The sequence below is a fragment of the Entelurus aequoreus genome, linkage group LG19 (assembly GCF_033978785.1).
Source record: "Entelurus aequoreus isolate RoL-2023_Sb linkage group LG19, RoL_Eaeq_v1.1, whole genome shotgun sequence".
Lineage (NCBI taxonomy): Eukaryota > Metazoa > Chordata > Actinopteri > Syngnathiformes > Syngnathidae > Entelurus > Entelurus aequoreus.
In genome coordinates, this window is record NC_084749.1 from 7,515,450 (window position 1) to 7,538,293 (window position 22,844).

Genomic DNA, 22,844 nt, shown 5'->3' on the forward strand with positions numbered 1-22,844 from the left:
TACAAATTTGCTTTAGTACCACCTTGTTTGATTTGCATGTTTTAGGTAATGCATTAATGCTAACATTCTCTGTTGGTATGGTTCCTCACACTGTTCTTCTTGGAGAAAATACGTCTGAAATGGTTTTAATAAACCTAAGGCTCAAATTGAAACCCCAACCTGAGCTTGATCGTAACACATCCATCCATTTTCTACCTGATTGTAACCCATGTGTGTAGAACACATTGACTATGGGTGGGATTGATGTCACAGAAAGCATAACAGTGCATTACCTGGACAAGGGAATTAGCTCAAATGGTAGAGCGCTCGCTTAGCATTTGAGAGGCAGCGGGTCTATACCCGCATTCTCCGAATATTATGTTCTTAAACCCTGTTCCGCTTGAGAATAACCCAAGGATGAATTAGATTCAGTAAATCCTAACCTAAATCAAAAGCCCAACCCTAACTTTGCATGCGGGAGATAGTGGGATTGATACCTGCATTCTCCAAGTGTTATGTTCTTGACCGTGTTCTTCTTGAAATAAATCATAGTCTGGTCAAATGGTAGAGTGCTCGCTTAGCATGCGAGAAGTAGCGGGATAGATGCCCGCATTCTCCAAAACTTATGTTCTTAACCTGTTCCTCCAAAAAAAAAGCATAGTCTGAAAGTTTTGGAAAACCCCAACCTCATATCCACACCCTTATAAAATAAACCCTATCCTTAGCTTGAGTCAACGCATCTGTGTCGAACACGATGGGTTGGAAGTCCATCAATCTTTAATGAGAGGGTAAGAGGATGGACTTGTAATCCATTGTGTTCTACACACGTGGGTTGAAACAAGCTAAGGATAGGGTTTCTTATTAGTGTTCAATATAAGGTTGGGGTTTACTAAAACTATTTCAGAACACGATTTTTTTCAAGAAGTATATGATTAAGGACATACTTTGGAGAATGCTGGTATCCATCCCTCTACCTCCTACATGCAAAGCAAGGGCTCTGCCACTTGAGCTAACTCCCCTGTTGAAACAAATGACTGTCATGTTCTCAGATGTCGACCTCACCTATAAGACGTATCATTTTCAGCCAACTACATGTTGAAACATCATCAAATAGAATTAGGTAGCCAAGAGGGTCGGATGATGGACTTCATTGTGTTCTACACACATGGGCTTATTTAAAATAAAGTTAGGGTTTCTTATTGGCATATCAGTATGAAGTTGGGGTTTACTAAAAGTATTTTAAACAATGATTATTTCAAGAGGTACAGGTTCAAGAATAAGTTTTGAATATTGAATCTCACAGAAAAGGTAACGGCCTACTAATTAAACAGGGGAATTAGCTCAAATGGTAGAGCGCTTGCTTCGCATGCGAGAGGTAGCGGGATCGATACCCGCATTCTCCAAATGTTACTTTCTTAACACTGTTCTTATTGGGGAAAAAAAATCTTCGTCTGAATTAAATTCAATAAATCCTAACCCTTACTTGAAACTCAAATACAAATTGGGTCAAATGCTAGATTGTTTGTTAAGTGTTAAGAAAGTAACATTTGGAGAATGCGGGCATCGATCCCGCTACCTCTCACATGCTAAGCAAGCGCTCTACCATTTGAGCTAATTCCCCCGTAAAAAGAAATGACCACCGCATGCTTGAAGATATCGACCTCACCTACAGGAGGCGTTGTCTATGGATGTTGTCATTCACCCTGGTCATTGTATTCTCAGGGCATTCAACTGATCGCAACTGGACTGCTCGGTTTGTTCCATGTTCGCCTTAGATTGGTCAGATCTAGTTAGATTAGATCTGACCAATCTAAGGCGCAATACAAAAAAACCCCAGCGGAGTGTCCGGAGAATAGGGGTAATGTGTTCATATTTGCGGACCATCATCAGGATCCTGGCAGCACTGTTTTGACTGAGTTGGTGCTTTCGAAAGCCGCTACCTCTCACAGCCAATTTCTATTTGGGTTTCAAGTTAGGGTTAGGATTTACTAAATCCAATTCAGACTATGATTTTTTTCAAGAACAACACAATCAATGACATAACATTTGGAGAATGCGGGTATCGATCCCGCTACCTCTCACATGCTAAGCGAGCGCTCTACCATTTGAGCTAATTCCCCTATTGACCAACAAGTCCACTGCATGTTCTCGGATGCATTGATGTTGCTAACTCTCACATGCAAAACAAGCAATCTAGCATTTGACCCAATTTGTATTTGAGTAAGGGTTAGGATTTACTGAATTGAATTTGGATGAAGATTTTTTTCCCCCTATAAAAACAGTCTTAAGTAAGTAACATTTGGAGAATGCGGGCATCGATCCCGCTACCTCTCGCATGCGAAGCAAGCGCTCTACCATTTGAGCTAATTCCCCTGTCAAATTACGAGGCCGTTACCTTTTCTGTGACATCAACAACACCCAAGTCAACGTGTTCTACACACATGGGTTACGATCAAGTTAGGGTTGAGACTTTGGTTTATTAAAACTAATTCAGACTATTATTTTCTTCTAAAATAATAGCGTCATGAATAAGAACAAATGGTAGAGCGCTCGCTTAGCATGTGAGAGGTAGCGGGATCGATGCCCGCATTCTCCAAAAGTTACTTTCTTAACACTGTTCTTATTGAAATAAAAAATCTGAATTAAGTTCAATAAATCCTAACCCTTACTTGAAATTGTTCTTTTTCAAAATAAGCATTGTCTGGAATAGTTTTAGTAAACCCCAACCTCATATTGAACCCTAATCAGAAACCTTTATCGACATAAATGCTCATATTCTCTGTTGGTATTGTTCATGACGCTATTATTTTAGAAGAAAATAATAGTCTCAATTAGTTTTAATAAACCAAAGTCTCAACCCTAACCTGATCGTAACCCATGTGTGTAGAACACATTGACTATGGGTGTTGTTGATGTCACAGAAAAGGTAACGGCCTCTTAATTAAACAGGGGAATTAGCTCAAATGGTAGAGCGCTTGCTTCGCATGCGAGAGGTAGCGGGATCGATACCCGCATTCTCCAAATGTTACTTTCTTAACACTGTTCTTATTGGGGAAAAAAAATCTTCCTCTGAATTAAATTCAATAAATCCTAACCCTTACTTGAAACTCAAATACAAATTGGGTCAAATGCTAGATTGTTTGTTTTGCATGTGAGAGTTAGCGACATCAATGCATCCGAGAATATGTGGTGGACTTATAAGTCAACAGGGGAATTAGCTCAAATGATATTCTTCTTTAAAAAAGCATTGTTTCAAATAGTTTTAGTAAACCCCAACCTCATATTGAACCCTAATCAGAAACCCTAATCGACATCAATGCTTAGATTGGTCAGATCTAGTTAGATTAGATCTGACCAATCTAAGGCGCAATACAAAAAAACCCCAGTGGAGTGTCCGGAGAATAGGGGTAATGTGTTCATATTTGCGGACCATCATCAGGATCCTGGCAGCACTGTTTTGGCTGTGTTGGTGCTTTCGAAAGCCGCTACCTCTCACAGCCAATTTCTATTTGGGTTTCAAGTTAGGGTTAGGATTTACTAAATCCAATTCAGACTATGATTTTTTTCAAGAACAACACAATCAATGACATAACATTTGGAGAATGCTCATATTCTCTGTTGGTATTGTTCATGACGCTATTATTTTAGAAGAAAATAATGGTCTGAATTAGTTTTAATAAACCAAAGTCTCAACCCTAACTTCATCGTAACCCATGTGTGTAGAGCACGTTGACTATGGGTGTTGTTGATGTCACAGAAAAGGTAACGGCCTCGTAATTTAACAGGGGAATTAGCTCAAATGGTAGAGCGCTTGCTTCGCATGTGAGAGGTAGCGGGATCGATGCCCGCATTCTCCAAATGTTACTTTCTTAACACTGTTCTTATTGGGGAAAAAAATCTTCATCTGAATTAAATTCAATAAATCCAAACCCTTACTTGAAACTCAAATACAAATTGGGTCAAATGCTAGATTGCTTGTTTTGCATGTGAGAGTTAGCGACATCAATGCATCCGAGAATATGCGGTGGACTTGTTGGTCAACAGGGGAATTAGCTCAAATGGTAGAGCGCTCGCTTAGCATGTGAGAGGTAGCGGGATCGATGCCCGCATTCTCCAAATGTCATGTTTTTAACCCTGTTCCTCTTGAAAACAATCATAATCTGATATGAATACAGAAAATCCTAACCCAAATTTAAAATACAAATGGACTCAAATGCTAGATCATTTTCTCTGCATGTGAGAGGTAGCGGCTTTCGAAAGTTGTGATTGATTGAATACCCTGAGAATACAATGACCAGGATGAATGAGAACATTCGTAGGCAATACTTCCCGTAGGTGAGGTTGATATTGGGAAAACTCGGCCAAACAATTCAACAGGGAAATTAGCTTGAATGGTACAGTGTTTGCTTAGCAAGAAGGATCAATTCCTGTCTTCTCCAAAGCTTACTTTCTTGACCTTGTTCCTCTTGAAAAAATTATTTTTTTAAATAGTTTTAGTAAACCCTAACCTCATACTGATACCCTTAGAATAAACTTTAACCATTGATTCAACCCACATGTGGAGAACACTATGGATTAGAAGTCCATCATTTTACCCTCTCAGAAACCTCATATTTTTGTTGATGTTTCAACATAATCTAGTTGGCTGAAAATAATACTTCCCGTAAGTGGATTCGACACCGGAGAGCACGCCGCGGCCTGTTGTCTCAGTGGAGGAGTTAGCTGAAAAAGTAGAGTGCTCACTTAGCATACAAAAGGTATTTGGAATTGATACCTGCATTCTCCAAATGTTTTGTTCCCGAGACTGTTCCTCTTGAAAAAAAAAATGATTTGAAATAGTTTTAGTAAACACTAACCTTATATTGACATCCTAATAAGAAACCCTAACCTTAGCTTGATTCAACCCACGTGTGTAGAACACAATGGATTAGAATCTTACTCTCTCATTAATTTCATCTTTTTGATGATGTTTCAACATAATCTAGTGGACTCAAAACAATACTTACTGTAGTCTCAGGGCATTCCAACGATCGCTTATATGGTAGAGCGTTCGCTTGGCATTCCCAATTTGAACGTTCTTGACCATATTCGTCTTGAAAAAAAGCATTGTCTGAAATATTTTTAGTAAACCCCAACCTCATATTGAACCCTAATCAGAAACCTTTATCGCCATCAATGCTCATATTCTCTGTTGGTATTGTTCATGACGCTATTATTTTAGAAAAAAAATAATAGTCTCAATTAGTTTTACGTAATAAACCAAAGTCTCAACCCTAACTTGATCGTAACCCATGTGTGTAGAACACGTTGACTATGGGTGTTGTTGATGTCACAGAAAAGGTTACGGCCTCCTAATTAAACAGGGGAATTAGCTCAAATGGTAGAGCGCTTGCTTCGCATGCGAGAGGTAGCGGGATCGATGCCCGCATTCTCCAAATGTTGCTTTCTTAACACTGTTCTCATTGGGGAAAAAAGTCTTCGTCTGAATTAAATTCAATAAATCCTAACCCTTACTTGAAACTCAAATACAAAATTGGGTCAAATGCTAGATTGTTTGTTTTGCATGTGAGAGTTAGCGACATCAATGCATCCGAGAATATGTGGTGGACTTGGTGGTTAACAGGGGAATTAGCTCAAATGGTAGAGCGTTCGCTTAGCATGTGAGAGGTAGCGGGATTGATGCCCGTATCCTCCAAAAGTTACTTTCTTAACTTTTGGTGTCCACTGCATGTTCTCGGATGCATTGATGTCGCTAACTCTCACATGCAAAACAAGCGATCTAGCATTTGACCCAATTTGTATTTGAGTATCAAGTAAGGGTTTGGATTTATTGAATTTAATTCAGACGAAGATTTTTTTCCCCCAATAAGAACAGTGTTAAGAAAGTAACATTTGGAGAATGCGGGCATCGATCCCGCTACTTCTCGCATGCGAAGCAAGCGCTCTACCATTTGAGCTAATTCCCCTGTAAAATTACGAGGCGGTTACCTTTTCTGTGACATCAACAACACCCACGTCAACGTGTTCTACACACATGGGTTATGATGAAGTTAGGGTTGAGACTTTGGTTTATTAAAACTAATTCAGACCATTATTTTTTTCTAAAATAATAGCGTCATGAACAATACCAACAGAGAATATGAGCATTGATGTCGATAAAGGTTTCTGATTAGGGTTCAATATGAGGTTGGGGTTTACTAAAACTATTTCAGACAATGCTTTTTTTTAAGAATAATTTCAAGTAAGGGTTAGGATTTATTGAACTTAATTCAGATTTTTTATTTCAATAAGAACAGTGTTAAGAAAGTAACTTTTGGAGAATGCGGGCATCGATCCCGCTACCTCTCACATGCTAAGCGAGCGCTCTACCATTTGAGCTAATTCCCCCGTAAAAAGAAATGGCCACCGCATGCTTGAAGATATCGACCTCACCTACAGGAGGCGTTGTCTATGGATGATGTCATTCACCCTGGTCATCGTATTCTCAGGGCATTCAACTGATCACAACTGGACTGCTCGGTTTGTTCCATGTCCGCCTTAGATTGGTCAGATCTAGTTAGATTAGATCTGACCAATCTAAGGCTCAATACAAAAAACCCCCAGTGGAGTGTCCGGAGAATAGGGGTAATGTGTTCATATTTGCGGACCATCATCAGGATCCTGGCAGCACTGTTTTGGCTGTGTTGGTGCTTTCGAAAGCCGCTACCTCTCACAGCCAATTTCTATTTGGGTTTCAAGTTAGGGTTAGGATTTACTAAATCCAATTCAGACTATGATTTTTTTCAAGAACAACACAATCAATGACATAACATTTGGAGAATGCGGGTATCGATCCCGCTACCTCTCACATGCTAAGCGAGCACTCTACCATTTGAGCTAATTCCCCTATTGACCAACAAGTCCACCGCATGTTCTCGGATGCATTGATGTCGCTAACTCTCACATGCAAAACAAACAATCTAGCATTTGACCCAATTTGTATTTGAGTTTCAAGTAAGGGTTTGGATTTACTGAATTGAATTTGGATGAAGATTTTTTTCCCCCTATAAAAACAGTCTTAAGTAAGTAACATTTGGAGAATGCGGGCATCGATCCCGCTACCTCTCGCATGCGAAGCAAGCGCTCTACCATTTGAGCTAATTCCCCCGTTAAATTACGAGGCCGTTACCTTTTCTGTGACATCAACAACACCCAAGTCAACGTGTTCTACACACATGGGTTACGATCAAGTTAGGGTTGAGACTTTGGTTTATTAAAACTAATTCAGACTATTATTTTCTTCTAAAATAATAGCGTCATGAATAAGAACAAATGGTAGAGCGCTCGCTTAGCATGTGAGAGGTAGCGGGATCGATGCCCGCATTCTCCAAAAGTTACTTTCTTAACACTGTTCTTATTGAAATAAAAAATCTGAATTAAGTTCAATAAATCCTAACCCTTACTTGAAATTCTTCTTTTTCAAAATAAGCATTGTCTGGAATATTTTTAGTAAACCCCAACCTCATATTGAACCCTAATCAGAAACCAATGCTCATATTCTCTGTTGGTATTGTTCATGGCGCTATTATTTTAGAAAAAAATAATAGTCTGAATTAGTTTGAGTAAACCAAATTTTCAGCCCTAACTTGATCGTAACCCATGTGTGTAGAACACATTGACTTGGGTGTTGTTGATGTCACAGAAAGAGTAACGGCCTACTAATTAAACAGGGGAATTAGCTCAAATGGTAGAGCGCCCGCTTAGCATGTGAGAGATAGCGGGATCGATGCCCGCATTCTCCAAATATTATGTCGTTGGTTGTGTTCTTCTTGAAAAAAATCATAGTCTGAATTGGATTTAGTAAATCCTAACCCTAACTTGAAACCCAAATAGAAATTGGCTGTGAGAGGTAGCGGCTTTCGAAAGCACCAACACATCCAAAACAGTGCTGCCAGGATCCTGATGATGGTCCGCAAATATAAACACATTACCCCTATTCTCCGGACACTCCACTGGGGTTTTTTTGTATTGAGCCTTAGATTGGTCAGATCTAATCTAACTAGATCTGACCAATCTAAGGCGAACATGGAACAAACTGAGCAGTCCAGTTGCGATCAGTTGAATGCCCTGAGAATACGATGACCAGGGTGAATGAGAACATTGACGGATGCATATATCCACGTTTATCCATAATTAAAAGTTACTTCTTTCTATATTTCTATAGTCATATTTTAAATAGCTAATGTTCCATCTTGTACTCTTTTCATTGTTTTGATCGTCTCATGACAAAGTGCTTGCACTGTGGACGGCCTTGAAGTAGGAGGCAGAGAAGAGGAGTCCTCCCTGCTTCCCTTCCCGGGCCGACTTGAGATAACGGACACAATGGGCATCTGTGCGGCCGTGAGGGCGGGGGGGGGATATTGAAGAGGAGAGTGCATTCCGGGATGTTGTCAGATCAACTTGGGCTACGCATTCGTATGTGTTGTTCGAGGCTGGTCTCTATTCTCAAATATTTGACAATAAATTACAAAATACCTATCCTGTGCTTGGTGGTACATTTGAGTTCAGTTTATATGTCATCTAAGGAACTTGGGACTGACCAGCGTTTTACATCCCACTTGGAGGAACATCTGGTCAAACGCAACAACATCCATAGACAACGCCTCCTGTAGGTGAGGTTGATATCTTCAAGCATGCGGTGGCCAGTTCTTTTTACGGGGGAATTAGCTCAAATGGTAGAGCGCTTGCTTCGCATGTGAGAGGTAGCGGGATCGATGCCCGCATTCTCCAAATGTTATTGCAATAAATTGTAGTCTGGAATAGTTTTAATAAACCAAAGTCTCAAATTGAAAACACAACCCTAGTTTGATCTTAACCCATAAGTGAACAGTCCAGTTTTCATCAATTGAATGTCCTGAGAATACAATGATGTGTATGAATGACAACATCCATAGACAAAACTTCCTGTGGGTGAGGTCAATTCTGGAAAATACGCGGCGGCTTTTAGTTTCAATGGGGGATTTAGCTCAAGTGGTAGAGTGCTTGCTTTACATGCAAGTAGTTGCCGGAATGATGAATAATAGTCTGAAATAGTTTTAATAAACCAATGTTTTGAATGTCCTGAGAATACAATGACGTGTATGAATGTTCTTGACCATATTCTTCTTAAAAAAAGCATTGTTTGAAATAGTTTTAGTAAACCCCAACCTCATATTGAACCCTAATCAGAAACCCTAATCGACATCAATGCTCATATTCTCTGTTGGTATTGTTCATGGCGCTATTATTTTTGAAAAAAATAATAGTCTGAATTAGTTTTAATAAACCAAAGTCTCAACCCTAACTTGATCGTAACCCATGTGTTTAGAACACATTGACTATGGGTGTTGTTGATGTCACAGAAAGAATAACGGTCTACTAATTAAACAGGGGAATTAGCTCAAATGGTAGAGCGCTCGCTTAGCATGTGAGAGGTAGCGGGATCGATGCCCGCATTCTCCAAATATTATGTCGTTGATTGTGTTCTTCTTGAAAAAAATCATAGTCTGAATTGGATTTAGTCAATCCTAACCCTAACTTGAAACCCCAAATAGAGGTAGCGGCTTTCGAAAGCACCAACTCAGCCAAAACAGTACTGCCAGGATCCTAATGATGGATATGAACACATTACCCTTATTCTCCGGACACTCCACTGGGGTTTTTTTGTATTGAGCCTTAGATTGGTCAGATCTAATCTAACTAGATCTGACCAATTTAAGGCGAACATGGAACAAACCGAGCAGTCCAGTTGCGATCAGTTGAATGCCTGAGAATACGATGACCAGGGGTGAATGACAACATCCATAGACAACGCCTCCTGTAGGTGAGGTCGATATCTTCAAGCATGCGGTGGCCATATCTATTTACGGGGGAATTAGCTCAAATGGTAGAGCGCTCGCTTAGCATGTGAGAGGTAGCCGGATCGATGCCCGCATTCTCCAGTTGTTTTTGCAATAAATTATATTCTGAATAGTTTTAATAAACCAAAGTCTTAAATTGAAACCACAACCCTAGTTTGATCTTAACCCATAAGTGAACAGTTTTTGAATATTCTTGACCATATTCTTCTTTAAAAAAAGCATTGTCTGAAATAGTTTTAGTAAACCCCAACCTCATATTGAACCCTAATCAGAAACCTTTATCGACATCAATGCTCATATTCTCTGTTGGTATTGTTCATGACGCTATTATTTTAGAAAAAAATAATAGTCTGAATTAGTTTTAATAAACCAAAGTCTCAACCCTAACTTGATCGTAACCCATGTGTGTAGAGCACGTTGACTTGGGTGTTGTTGATGTCACAGAAAAGGTAACGGCCTCGTAATTTAACAGGGGAATTAGCTCAAATGGTAGAGCGCTTGCTTCGCATGTGAGAGGTAGCGGGATCAATGCCCGCATTCTCCAAATGTTACTTTCTTAACACTGTTCTTATTGGGGGAAAAAAATCTTCATCTGAATTAAATTCAGTAAATCCAAACCCTTACTTGATACTCAAATACAAATTGGGTCAAATGCTAGATTGCTTGTTTTGCATGTGAGAGTTAGCGACATCAATGCATCCGAGAATATGCGGTGGACTTATAGGTCAACAGGGGAATTAGCTCAAATGGTAGAGCGCTCGCTTAGCATGTGAGAGGTAGCGGGATCGATGCCCGCATTCTCCAAATGTCATGTTTTTACCCTGTTCCTCTTGAAAACAATCATAATCTGATATGAATACAGAAAATCCTAACCCAAATTTAAAATACAAATGGACTCAAATGCTAGATCATTTTCTCTGCATGTGAGAGGTAGCGGCTTTCGAAAGCACCAACACATCCAAAACAGTGCTGCCAGGATCCTGATGATGGTCCGCAAATATGAACACGTTACCCCTATTCTTCAGACACTCCACTGTTGTATTGCGCCTTAGATTGGTCGGATCTAATCTAACTAGATCTGACCAATCTAAGGCGAACATGGAACAAACCAAGCAATCCAGTTGCGATCAGTTGAATGCCCTGAGAATACGATGACCAGGGTGAATGACAACATCCATAGACAACGCCTCCTGTAGGTGAGGTCGATATCTTCAAGCATGCGGTGGTCATTTCTTTTTACGGGGGAATTAGCCTTACTCCTACCCTTACTTGAAACTCAAATACAAATTGGGTCAAATGCTAGATCGCTTGTTTTGCATGTGAGAATTAGCGACATCAATGCTTCTAGCATACGAGGTGTAGCCGGATTGATACCCGCATTCTCCAGAGGTTAGGTTCTTGACCCGGTTCCTCTTGAAAAGAAAATAATTTTTTAATAGTTTTAAGAAACATCAACTCCATATTGATACCCTTAGAAGAAACCCAACCTAATTAATCTAGTTGCCTGAAAATAATACTTACTGTAGGTGAGGTTGACGTCAGAGAACAGGCGGCAAAAAACCAAAGCCATGTGTGTAGAACACATTGACGCAGAAAGTGGAAACTTAAAGAGGGGAATTAGCTCAAATGGTAGAGCGCTCGCTTAGCATGTGAGAGGTAGCGGGATCGATATATGGTAGAGCGTTCGCTTGGCATTCCCAATTTGAACGTTCTTGACCATATTCGTCTTGAAAAAAAGCATTGTCTGAAATATTTTTAGTAAACCCCAACCTCTTTTTGAACCCTAATCAGAACCTTTATCGACATCAATGCTTATATTCTCTGTTGGTATTGTTCATGACGCTATTATTTTAGAAAAAAAAAAATAGTCTCAATTAGTTTTAATAAACCAAAGTCTCAACCCTAACTTGATCGTAACCCATGTGTGTAGAACACGTTGACTATGGGTGTTGTTGATGTCACAGAAAAGGTAACGGCCTCCCAATTAAACAGGGGAATTAGCTCAAATGGTAGAGCGCTTGCTTCGCATGTGAGAGGTAGCGGGATCGATGCCCGCATTCTCCAAATGTTACTTTCTTAACACTGTTCTTATTGGGAAAAAAAAATCTTCGTCTGAATTAAATTCAATAAATCCAAACCCTTACTTGAAACTCAAATACAAATTGGGTCAAATGCTAGATTGTTTGTTTTGCATGTGAGAGTTAGCGACATCAATGCATCCGAGAACATGCAGTGGACTTATAAGTCAACAGGGGAATTAGCCCAAATGGTAGAGCGCTCGCTTAGCATGTGAGAGGGTAGCGGGATCGATACCCGCATTCTCCAATTGTTATGTTCTTGATTGTGTTTTTTCTTGAAAAAAATCATAGTCTGAATTGGATTTAGTAAATTCTAACCCTAACTTGAAACCCAAATAGAAATTGGCTGTGAGAAGTAGCGGCTTTTTCGAAAGCACCAACACATCCAAAACAGTGCTGTCATGATCCTGATGATGGTCCACAAATATAAACACATTACCCCTATTCTCCGGACACTCCACTGGGGGTTTTTTGTATTGAGCCTTAGATTGGTCAGATCTAATCTAACTAGATCTGACCAATCTAAGACGAACATGGAACAAACCGAGCAGTCCAGTTGCAATCAGTTGAATGCCCTGAGAATACGATGACCAGGGTGAATGACAACATCCATAGACAACGCCTCCTGTAGGTGAGGTCGATATCTTCAAGAATGCGGTGGCCGTATCTTTTTACGGGGGAATTAGCTCAAATGGTAGAGCGCTTGCTTAGCATGTGAGAGGTAGCGGGATCGATGCCCGCATTCTCAAGTTGTTTTTGCAATAAATTATAGTCTGAAATAGTTTTAATAAACCAAAGTCTCAAATTGAAACCACAACCCTAGTTTGATCTTAACCCATCAGTGAACAGTTTTTGAATGTTCTTGACCATATTCTTCTTTAAAAAAAGCATTGTCTGAAATAGTTTTAGTGAACCCCAACCTCATATTGAACCCTAATCAGAAACCTTTATCGACATCAATGCTCATATTCTCTGTTGGTATTGTTCATGATGCTATTATTTTAGAAAAAAATAATAGTCTGAATTAGTTTTAATAAACCAAAGTCTCAACCCTAACTTGATCGTAACCCATGTGTGTAGAACACGTTGACTTGGGTGTTGTTGATGTCACAGAAAAGGTAACGGCCTCCTAATTAAACGGGGGAATTAGCTCAAATGGTAGAGCGCTTGCTTAGCATGTGAGAGGTAGCGGGATCGATGCCCGCATTCTCCAAATGTTACTTTCTTAACACTGTTCTTATTGGGGAAAAAAAATCTTCGTCTGAATTAAATTCAATAAATCCAAACCCTTACTTGAAACTCGAATACAAATTGGGTCAAATGCTAGATTGTTTGTTTTGCATGTGAGAGTTAGCGACATCAATGCATCCGAGAATATGCGGTGGACTTGTTAGTCAACAGGGGAATTGGCTCAAATGGTAGAGCGCTCGCTTAGCATGTGAGAGGTAGCGGGATCGATGCCCGCATTCTCCAAATGTCATGTTTTTACCCTGTTCTTCTTGAAAACAATCATAATCTGATATGAATACAGAAAATCCTAACCCAAATTCAAAATACAAATGGGCTCAAATGCTAGATCATTTCCTCTGCATGTGTGAGGTAGCGACATCGAGTCTGGAATAGTTTTAATAAACCAAAGTCTCAAATTGAAACCACAACCCTAGTTTGATCATAACCCATAAGTGAACAGTCCAGTTTTCATCAATTGAATGTCCTGAGAATACAATGACGTGTATGAATGACAACATCCATAGACAAAACTTCCTGTGGGTGAGGTCAATTCTGGAAAATACGCGGCGGCTTTTAGTTTCAATGGGGGATTTAGCTCAAGTGGTAGAGTGCTTGCTTTACATGCAAGTAGTTGCCGGAATGATGAATAATAGTCTGAAATAGTTTTAATAAACCAAAGTCTCAAATCAAAACCCCAACCCTAACTTGATCGTAACCCATGTGAGTACAACACATTGACTGTGGGTGTTGTTGATGTCACAGACAGCGTAACGGTCTCTAAATAAGTAGGGGAATTAGCTCAAATGGTAGAGCGCTCGCTTAGCATGTGAGAGGTAGCGGGATCGATACCCGCATTCTCCAATTGTTATGTTCTTGATTGTGTTTTTCTTGAAAAAAATCATAGTCTGAATTGGATTTAGTAAATTCTAACCCTAACTTGAAACCCAAATAGAAATTGGCTGTGAGAGGTAGCGGCTTTTTCGAAAGCACCAACACATCCAAAACAGTGCTGCCAGGATCCTGATGATGGTCCACAAATATAAACACATTACCCCTATTCTCCGGACACTCCACTGGGGGTTTTTTGTATTGAGCCTTAGATTGGTCAGATCTAATCTAACTAGATCTGACCAATCTAAGGCGAACATGGAACAAACTGAGCAGTCCAGTTGCGATCAGTTGAATGCCCTGAGAATACGATGACCAGGGTGAATGAGAACATTGACGGATGCATATATCCACGTTTATCCATAATTAAGAGTTACTTCTTTCTATATTTCTATAGTCATATTTTAAATAGCTAATGTTCCATCTTGTACTATTTTCATTGTTTTGATCGTCTCATGACAAAGTGCTTGCACTGTGGACGGCCTTGAAGTAGGAGGCAGAGAAGAGGAGTCCTCCCTGCTTCCCTTCCCGGGCCGACTTGAGATAACGGACACAATGGGCATCTGTGCGGCCGTGAGGGCGGGGGGGGGGGATATTGAAGAGGAGAGTGCATTCCGGGATGTTGTCAGATCAACTTGGGCTACGCATTCGTATGTGTTGTTCGAGGCTGGTCTCTATTCTCAAATATTTGACAATAAATTACAAAATACCTATCCTGTGCTTGGTGGTACATTTGAGTTCAGTTTATACGTCATCTAAGGAACTTGGGACTGACCAGCGTTTTACATCCCACTTGGAGGAACATCTGGTCAAACGCAACAACATCCATAGACAACGCCTCCTGTAGGTGAGGTTGATATCTTCAAGCATGCGGTGGCCAGTTCTTTTTACGGGGGAATTAGCTCAAATGGTAGAGCGCTTGCTTCGCATGTGAGAGGTAGCGGGATCGATGCCCGCATTCTCCAAATGTTATTGCAATAAATTATAGTCTGAAATAGTTTCAATAAACCAAACTTTTAAATTGAAACCACAACCCTAGTTTGATCTTAACCCATAAGTGAACAGTCCAGTTTTCATCAATTGAATGTCCTGAGAATACAATGACGTGTATGAATGACAACATCCATAGACAAAACTTCCTGTGGGTGAGGTCAATTCTGGAAAATACGCGGCGGCTTTTAGTTTCAATGGGGGATTTAGCTCAAGTGGTAGAGTGCTTGCTTTACATGCAAGTAGTTGCCGGAATGATGAATAATAGTCTGAAATAGTTTTAATAAACCAATGTTTTGAATGTCCTGAGAATACAATGACGTGTATGAATGTTCTTGACCATATTCTTCTTAAAAAAAGCATTGTTTGAAATAGTTTTAGTAAACCCCAACCTCATATTGAACCCTAATCAGAAACCCTAATCGACATCAATGCTCATATTCTCTGTTGGTATTGTTCATGGCGCTATTATTTTTGAAAAAAATAATAGTCTGAATTAGTTTTAATAAACCAAAGTCTCAACCCTAACTTGATCGTAACCCATGTGTTTAGAACACATTGACTATGGGTGTTGTTGATGTCACAGAAAGAATAACGGTCTACTAATTAAACAGGGGAATTAGCTCAAATGGTAGAGCGCTCGCTTAGCATGTGAGAGGTAGCGGGATCGATGCCCGCATTCTCCAAATGTTATGTCGTTGATTGTGTTCTTCTTGAAAAAAATCATAGTCTGAATTGTGTTTAGTAAATCCTAACCCTAACTTGAAACCCAAATAGAGGTAGCGGCTTTCGAAAGCACCAACTCAGCCAAAACAGTACTGCCAGGATCCTAATGATGGATATGAACACATTACCTTTATTCTCCGGACACTCCACTGGGGTTTTTTTGTATTGAGCCTTAGATTGGTCAGATCTAATCTAACTAGATCTGACTAATTTAAGGCGAACATGGAACAAACCGAGCAGTCCAGTTGCGATCAGTTGAATGCCCTGAGAATACGATGACCAGGGTGAATGACAACATCCATAGACAACGCCTCCTGTAGGTGAGGTCGATATCTTCAAGCATGCGGTGGCCATTTCTTTTTACGGGGGAATTAGCTCAAATGGTAGAGCGCTCGCTTCGCATGTGAGAGGTAGCGGGATCGATGCCCGCATTCTCCAAATGTTTGTGCAATAAATTATATTCTGAAATAGTTTTAATAAACCAAAGTCTCAAATTGAAACCACAACCCTAGTTTGATCTTAACCCATAAGTGAACAGTCCAGTTTTCATCAATTGAATGTCCTGAGAATACAATCAATCAGTCAATCAATGTTTATTTATATAGCCCTGAATCATAAAAGTCTCAAAGGGCTGTACAAGCCACAACGACATCCTCGGCACAGAGCCCACACAAGGGACGTCAATGTGAATGACTATGAGAAACCTTGGAGAGGACCGCATATGTGGGTAACCCCCCCTCTAAGTACAGTCCCTAGTGGATCCACATAACAGTGAGAGTCCAGTCCATAGTGGGGCGATGACGTGTATGAATGTTCTTGACCATATTCTTCTTAAAAAAAGCATTGTTTCAAATAGTTTTAGTAAACCCCTACCTCATATTGAACCCTAATCAGAAACCCTAATCGACACCAAAGCTCATATTCTTTGTTGGTATTGTTCATGGCGCTATTATTTTAGAAAAAAATAATAGTCTGAATTAGTTTTAATAAACCAAAGTCTCAACCCTAACTTGATCGTAACCCATGTGTGTAGAACACGTTGACTTGGGTGTTGTTGATGTCACAGAAAAGGTAACAGCCTCCTAATTAAACAGGGGAATTAGCTCAAATGGTAGAGTGCTTGCTTCGCATGCGAGAGGTAGCGGGATCGATGCCCGCATTCTCCAAAAGGTACTTTCTTAACACTGTTCTTATTGAAATAAAAAATTGGAATTAAGTTCAGTAAATCCTAACCCTTACTTGAAATTATTCTTAAAAAAAAGCATTGTCTGAAATAGTTTTAGTAAACCCCAACCTCATATTGAACCCTAATCAGAAACCTTTATCGACATCAATGCTCATATTCTCTGTTGGTATTGTTCATGACGCTATTATTTTAGAAGAAAAAATAGTCTCAATTAGTTTTAATAAACCAAAGTCTCAACCCTAACTTGATCGTTTCGAAAGCACCAACTCAGCCAAAACAGTACTGCCAGGATCCTAATGATGGATATGAACACATTACCCTTATTCTCCGGACACTCCACTGGGGTTTTTTTGTATTGAGCCTTACATTGGTCAGATCTAATCTAACTAGATCTGACCAATCTAAGTCAAACGTGGAACAAACCGAGCAGTCCAGTTGCAATCAAATGAATGCCCTGAGAATACGATGACCAGGGTGAATGACAACATCCATGGATGTTCTGTAGGTGAGGTCCATCATGGAAAACGTGCGGCTGCTCTCAATTGAAAGTCCTAAGAATACAATGACGTGTATGAATGTTCTTGACCATATTCTTCTTTAAAAAAAGCATTGTCTGAAATAGTTTTAGTAAACCCCAACCTCATATTGAACCCTATTCAGAAACCCTAATCGACACCAAAGCTCATATTCTCTGTTGGTATTGTTCATGGCGCTAAAAATAATAGTCTGAATTAGTTTTAATAAACCAAAGTCTCCACCCTAACTTGATCGTAACCCATGTGTGTAGAACACGTTGACTTGGGTGTTGTTGATGTCACAGAAAAGTGACAGGGGAATTAGCTCAAATGGTAGAGTGCTTGCTTAGCATGCGAGAGGTAGCGGGATCGATACCCGTATTCTCCAAATGTTATGTTGACCATGTTCTTCTTAAGAAAAAATCATAGTCTGCATTGTATTTAGTAAAAACTAACCTAAACTTGAAACTCAAATACAAAATTGCTTTAGTACCACCTTGTTTGAGGTAGCGCATTAATGCTAACATTCTCTGTTGGTAAGGTTCCTAACACTGTTCTTCTTGGAGAAAATACGTCTGAAATGGTTTTAATAAACCTAAGGCTCAAATTGAAACCCCAACCTGAGTTTGATCGTAACCCATCCATCCATTTTCTACCTGATTGTAACCCATGTGTGTAGAACACATTGACTATGGGTGAGATTGATGTCACAGAAAGCGTAACTGTGTACTACCTGAACAGGGGAATTAGCTCAAATGGTAGAGCGCTTGCTTAGCATGCGAGAGGTAGCGGGATCGATGCCCGCATTCTCCAAGTGTTATGTTCTTGACCGTGTTCTTCTTGAAATAAATCATAGTCTGCATTGGATTTAGTAAATCCTAACCTCAACTTGAAACTCAAATACAAATTTGCTTTAATACTACTTGTTTAATTTGCATGTGAGAGGTAGCGCATTAATGCTTACATTCTCTATCGGTATGGTTCCTAACATGTGACAGCTAAATAAAACAACAGGGGAATTAGCTCAAATGGTAGAGCGCTTGCTTCGCATGCGAGAGGTAGCGGGATCGATGCCCGTATTCTCCAAATGTTATGTTGACCATGTTCTTCTTCAAAAAAATCATAGTCTGCATTGGATTTAAATCCTAACCTAAAATTGAAACTCAAACACAAATTTACTTTAATACCACATTGTTTAATTTGCATGTTCCTGGCGCTATTATTTTTGAAAAAAATAATAGTCTGAATTAGTTTTAATAAACCAAAGTCTCCACCCTAACTTGATCGTAACCCATGTGTGTAGAACACGTTGACTTGGGTGTTGTTGATGTCACAGAAAAGTGACAGGGGAATTAGATCAAATGGTAGAGCGCTCGCTTAGCATGTGAGAGGTAGCGGGATCGATGCCCGCATTCTCCAAAGGTCATGTTTTTACCCTGTTCCTCTTGAAAACAATCATAATCTGATATGAATACAGAAAATCCTAACCCAAATTCAAAATACAAATGGGCTCAAATGCTAGATCATTTTCTCTGCATGTGTGAGGTAGCGACATCAATGCTTTCATTCTCTGTTGGTATTGTTCCTGACGCAGTAGTTTTTGCAGTTAATTATTGTCTGGAATAGTTTTAATAAACCAAAGTCTCAAATTGAAACCACAACCCTAGTTTGATCTTAACCCATAAGTGAACAGTCCAGTTTTCATCAATTGAATGTCCTGAGAATACAATCAATCAGTCAATCAATGTTTATTTATATAGCCCTAAATCACAAAAGTCTCAAAGGGCTGCACAAGCCACAACGACACAAGGGACGTCGATGTGAATTACTATGAGAAACCTTGGAGAGGACCCCATATGTGGGTAACCCCCCCCCCCTCTAAGTACAGTCCCTAGTGGATCCACATAACAGTGAGAGTCCAGTCCATAGTGGGGCGATGACGTGTATGAATGTTCTTGACCATATTCTTCTTAAAAAAAGCATTGTTTCAAATAGTTTTAGTAAACCCCAACCTCATATTGAACCCTGATCAGAAACCCTAATCGACATCAATGCTCATATTCTCTGTTGGTATTGTTCATGACGCTATTATTTTAGAAAAAAATAATAGTCTGAATTAGTTTGAGTAAACCAAATTCTCAGCCCTAACTTGATCGTAACCCATGTGTGTAGAACACATTGACTTGGGTGTTGTTGATGTCACAGAAAGAGTAACGGCCTACTAATTAAACAGGGGAATTAGCTCAAATGGTAGAGCGCTCGCTTAGCATGTGAGAGGTAGCGGGATCGATGCCCGCATTCTCCAAATGTTATGTCGTTGATTGTGTTCTTCTTGAAAAAAATCATAGTCTGAATTGGATTTAGTAAATCCTAACCCTAACTTGAAACCCAAATAGAAATTGGCTGTGAGAGGTAGCGGCTTTCGAAAGCACCAACACATCCAAAACAGTGCTGCCAGGATCCTGATGATGGTCCGCAAATATGAACACATTACCCCTATTCTCCGGACACTCCACTGGGGGTTTTTATTGAGCCTTAGATTGGTCAGATCTAATCTAACTAGATCTGACCAATCTAAGGCGAACATGGAACAAACCGAGCAGTCCAGTTGCGATCAGTTGAATGCCCTGAGAATACGATGACCAGGGTGAATGACAACATCCATAGACAACGCCTCCTGTAGGTGAGGTCGATATCTTCAAGCATGCGGTGGTCATTTCATTCTACGGGGGAATTAGCTCAAATGGTAGAGCGCTCGCTTAGCATGTGAGAGGTAACGGGATCGATGCCCGCATTCTCCAAATGTTATTTTCTTAACACTGTTCTTATTGAGATTCTCTGTTGGTATTGTTCATGGCGCTATTATTTTAGAAAAAAATAATAGTCTGAATTAGTTTTAATAACCAAAGTCTCAACCCTAACTTGATCGTTACCCATGTGTGTAGAACACGTTGACTATGGGTGTTGTTGATGTCACAGAAAAGGTAACGGCCGCCTAATTAAACAGGGGAATTAGCTCAAATGGTAGAGCGCTTGCTTCGCATGCGAGAGGTAGCGGGATCGATGCCCGCATTCTCCAAATGTTACTTACTTAAAACTGTTTTTATAGGGGGAAAAAAAATCTGCATCCGAATTAAATTCAGTAAATCCAAACCCTTACTTGAAACTCACATCAATCAATCAATCAATGTTTATTTATATAGCCCTAAATCACAAGTGTCTCAAAGGGCTGTACAAGCCACAACGACATCCTCGGTACAGAGCCCACATACGGGCAAGGAAAACTCACCCCAGTGGGACGTCAATGTGAATGACTATGAGAAACCTTGGAAATACAAATTGGGTCAAATGCTAGATTTTTTGTTTTGCATGTGAGAGTTAGCGACATCAATGCATCCCAGAACATGCGGTGGACTTGTTGGTCAACAGGGGAATTAGCTCAAATGGTAGAGCGCTTGCTTAGCATGTGAGAGGTAGTGGAATCGATACTCGCATTCTCCAAAAGTTACTTTCTTGACACTGTTCTTAATAAAAAATCTGAATTACGTTCAATAAATCCAAACCCTTACCTGAAATTATTCTTCTTTAAAAAAGCATTGTCTGGAATAGTTTTAGTAAACCCCAACCTCATATTGAACCCTAATCAGAAACCTTTATCGACATCAATGCTCATATTCTCTGTTGGTATTGTTCATGACGCTATTATTTTAGAAAAAAATAATAGTCTGAATTAGTTTTAGTAAACCAAAGTCTCAACCCTAACTTGATCGTAACCCATGTGTGTAGAACACATTGACTATGGGTGTTGTTGATGTCACAGAAAAGGTAACGGCCTCGTAATTTAACAGGGGAATTAGCTCAAATGGTAGAGAGGTAGCGGGATCGATGCCCGCATTCTCCAAATGTTACTTTCTTAACACTGTTCTTATTGGGGAAAAAAAAATTTCGTCTGTATTAAATTCAATAAATCCAAACCCTTACTTGAAACTCAAATACAAATTGGGTCAAATGCTAGATTGTTTGTTTTGCATGTGAGAGTTAGCGACATCAATGCATCCGAGAATATGCGGTGGACTTGTTAGTGAACAGGGGAATTGGCTCAAATGGTAGAGCGCTCGCTTAGCATGTGAGAGGTAGCGGGATCGATGCCCGCATTCTCCAAATGTCATGTTTTTACCCTGTTCCTCTTGAAAACAATCATAATCTGATATGAATACAGAAAATCCTAACCCAAATTCAAAATACAAATGGGCTCAAATGCTAGATCATTTTCAATCAATCAATCAATCAATGTTTATTTATATAGCCCTAAATCACTAGTGTCTCAAAGGGCTGTACAAGCCACAACGACATCCTCGGTGTCGAGTGGGTCTGATATAATATTGTGAAAGTCCAACACATCAGCGAAAGTCCAGTCCATGGTGGGGCCAGCGGGAACCATCCCGAGTGGAGACGGGTCAGCAGCGTAGAGATGTCCCCATCTGATGGACAGGCTAGCGGTCCACCCCGGAGCAGAGTAGAAAAGAAAAGAAAAGAAACGGCAGATCAACTGGTCTAAAAAGGGAGTCTATTTAAAGGCTAGAGTATACAAATGAGTTTTAAGATGAGACTTAAATGCTTCTACTGAGGTAGCATCTCTAACTTTTACCGGGAGGGCATTCCATAGTATTGGAGCCCGAATAGAAAACGCTCTATAGCCCGCAGACTTTTTTTGGGCTCTGGGAATCACTAATAAGCCGGAGTTCTTTGAACGCAGATTTCTTGCCGGGACATATGGTACAATACAATCGTCAAGATAGGCAGGAGCTTGACCGTGTAGTATTTTATACGTAAGTAGTAAAACCTTAAAGTCGCATCTTAGGTGCACAGGAAGCCAGTGCAAGTGAGCCAGTATAGGCGTAATATGATCAAACTTTCTTGTTTTTGTCAAAAGTCTAGCAGCCGCATTTTGTACCATCTGTAATCTTTTAATGCTAGACATAGGGAGGCCCGAAAATAATACGTTACAGTAATCGAGACGAGATGTAACGAACGCATGGATAATGATCTCAGCATCGCTTGTGGACAAAATGGAACGAATTTTAGCGATATTACGGAGATGAAAGAAGGCCGTTTTAGTAACACTCTTAATGTGTGACTCAAACGAGAGAGTTGGGTCGAAGATAATACCCAGATTCTTTACCGAGTCGCCTTGTTTAATTGTTTGGTTGTCAAATGTTAAGGTGGTATTATTAAATAGATGTTGGTGTTGAGCAGGACCGATAATCAGCATTTCCGTTTTCTTAGCGTTGAGTTGCAAAAAGTTAGCGGACATCCATTGTTTGATTTCATTAAGACACGCCTCCAGCTGACTACAATCCGGCGTGTTGGTCAG

The 22,844-nt window shown here is 39.9% G+C and overlaps 4 non-coding genes across 4 annotated transcripts; 3 read left to right on the top strand and 1 right to left on the bottom strand.

Moving 5' to 3' along the window:
• The first annotated feature begins 1,309 nt into the window (after positions 1-1,309).
• On the top strand, positions 1,310-1,382 carry trnaa-cgc (transfer RNA alanine (anticodon CGC)). Its single transcript has one exon. It is a non-coding gene; the product is annotated as a tRNA-Ala (tRNA).
• A 644-nt stretch (positions 1,383-2,026) lies between these two features.
• Positions 2,027-2,099, bottom strand: trnaa-agc (transfer RNA alanine (anticodon AGC)). Its single transcript has one exon. It is a non-coding gene; the product is annotated as a tRNA-Ala (tRNA).
• An 828-nt stretch (positions 2,100-2,927) lies between these two features.
• trnaa-cgc (transfer RNA alanine (anticodon CGC)) lies at positions 2,928-3,000 on the top strand. Its single transcript has one exon. It is a non-coding gene; the product is annotated as a tRNA-Ala (tRNA).
• A 10,953-nt stretch (positions 3,001-13,953) lies between these two features.
• Positions 13,954-14,026, top strand: trnaa-agc (transfer RNA alanine (anticodon AGC)). Its single transcript has one exon. It is a non-coding gene; the product is annotated as a tRNA-Ala (tRNA).
• The last annotated feature ends 8,818 nt before the right edge of the window (positions 14,027-22,844 follow it).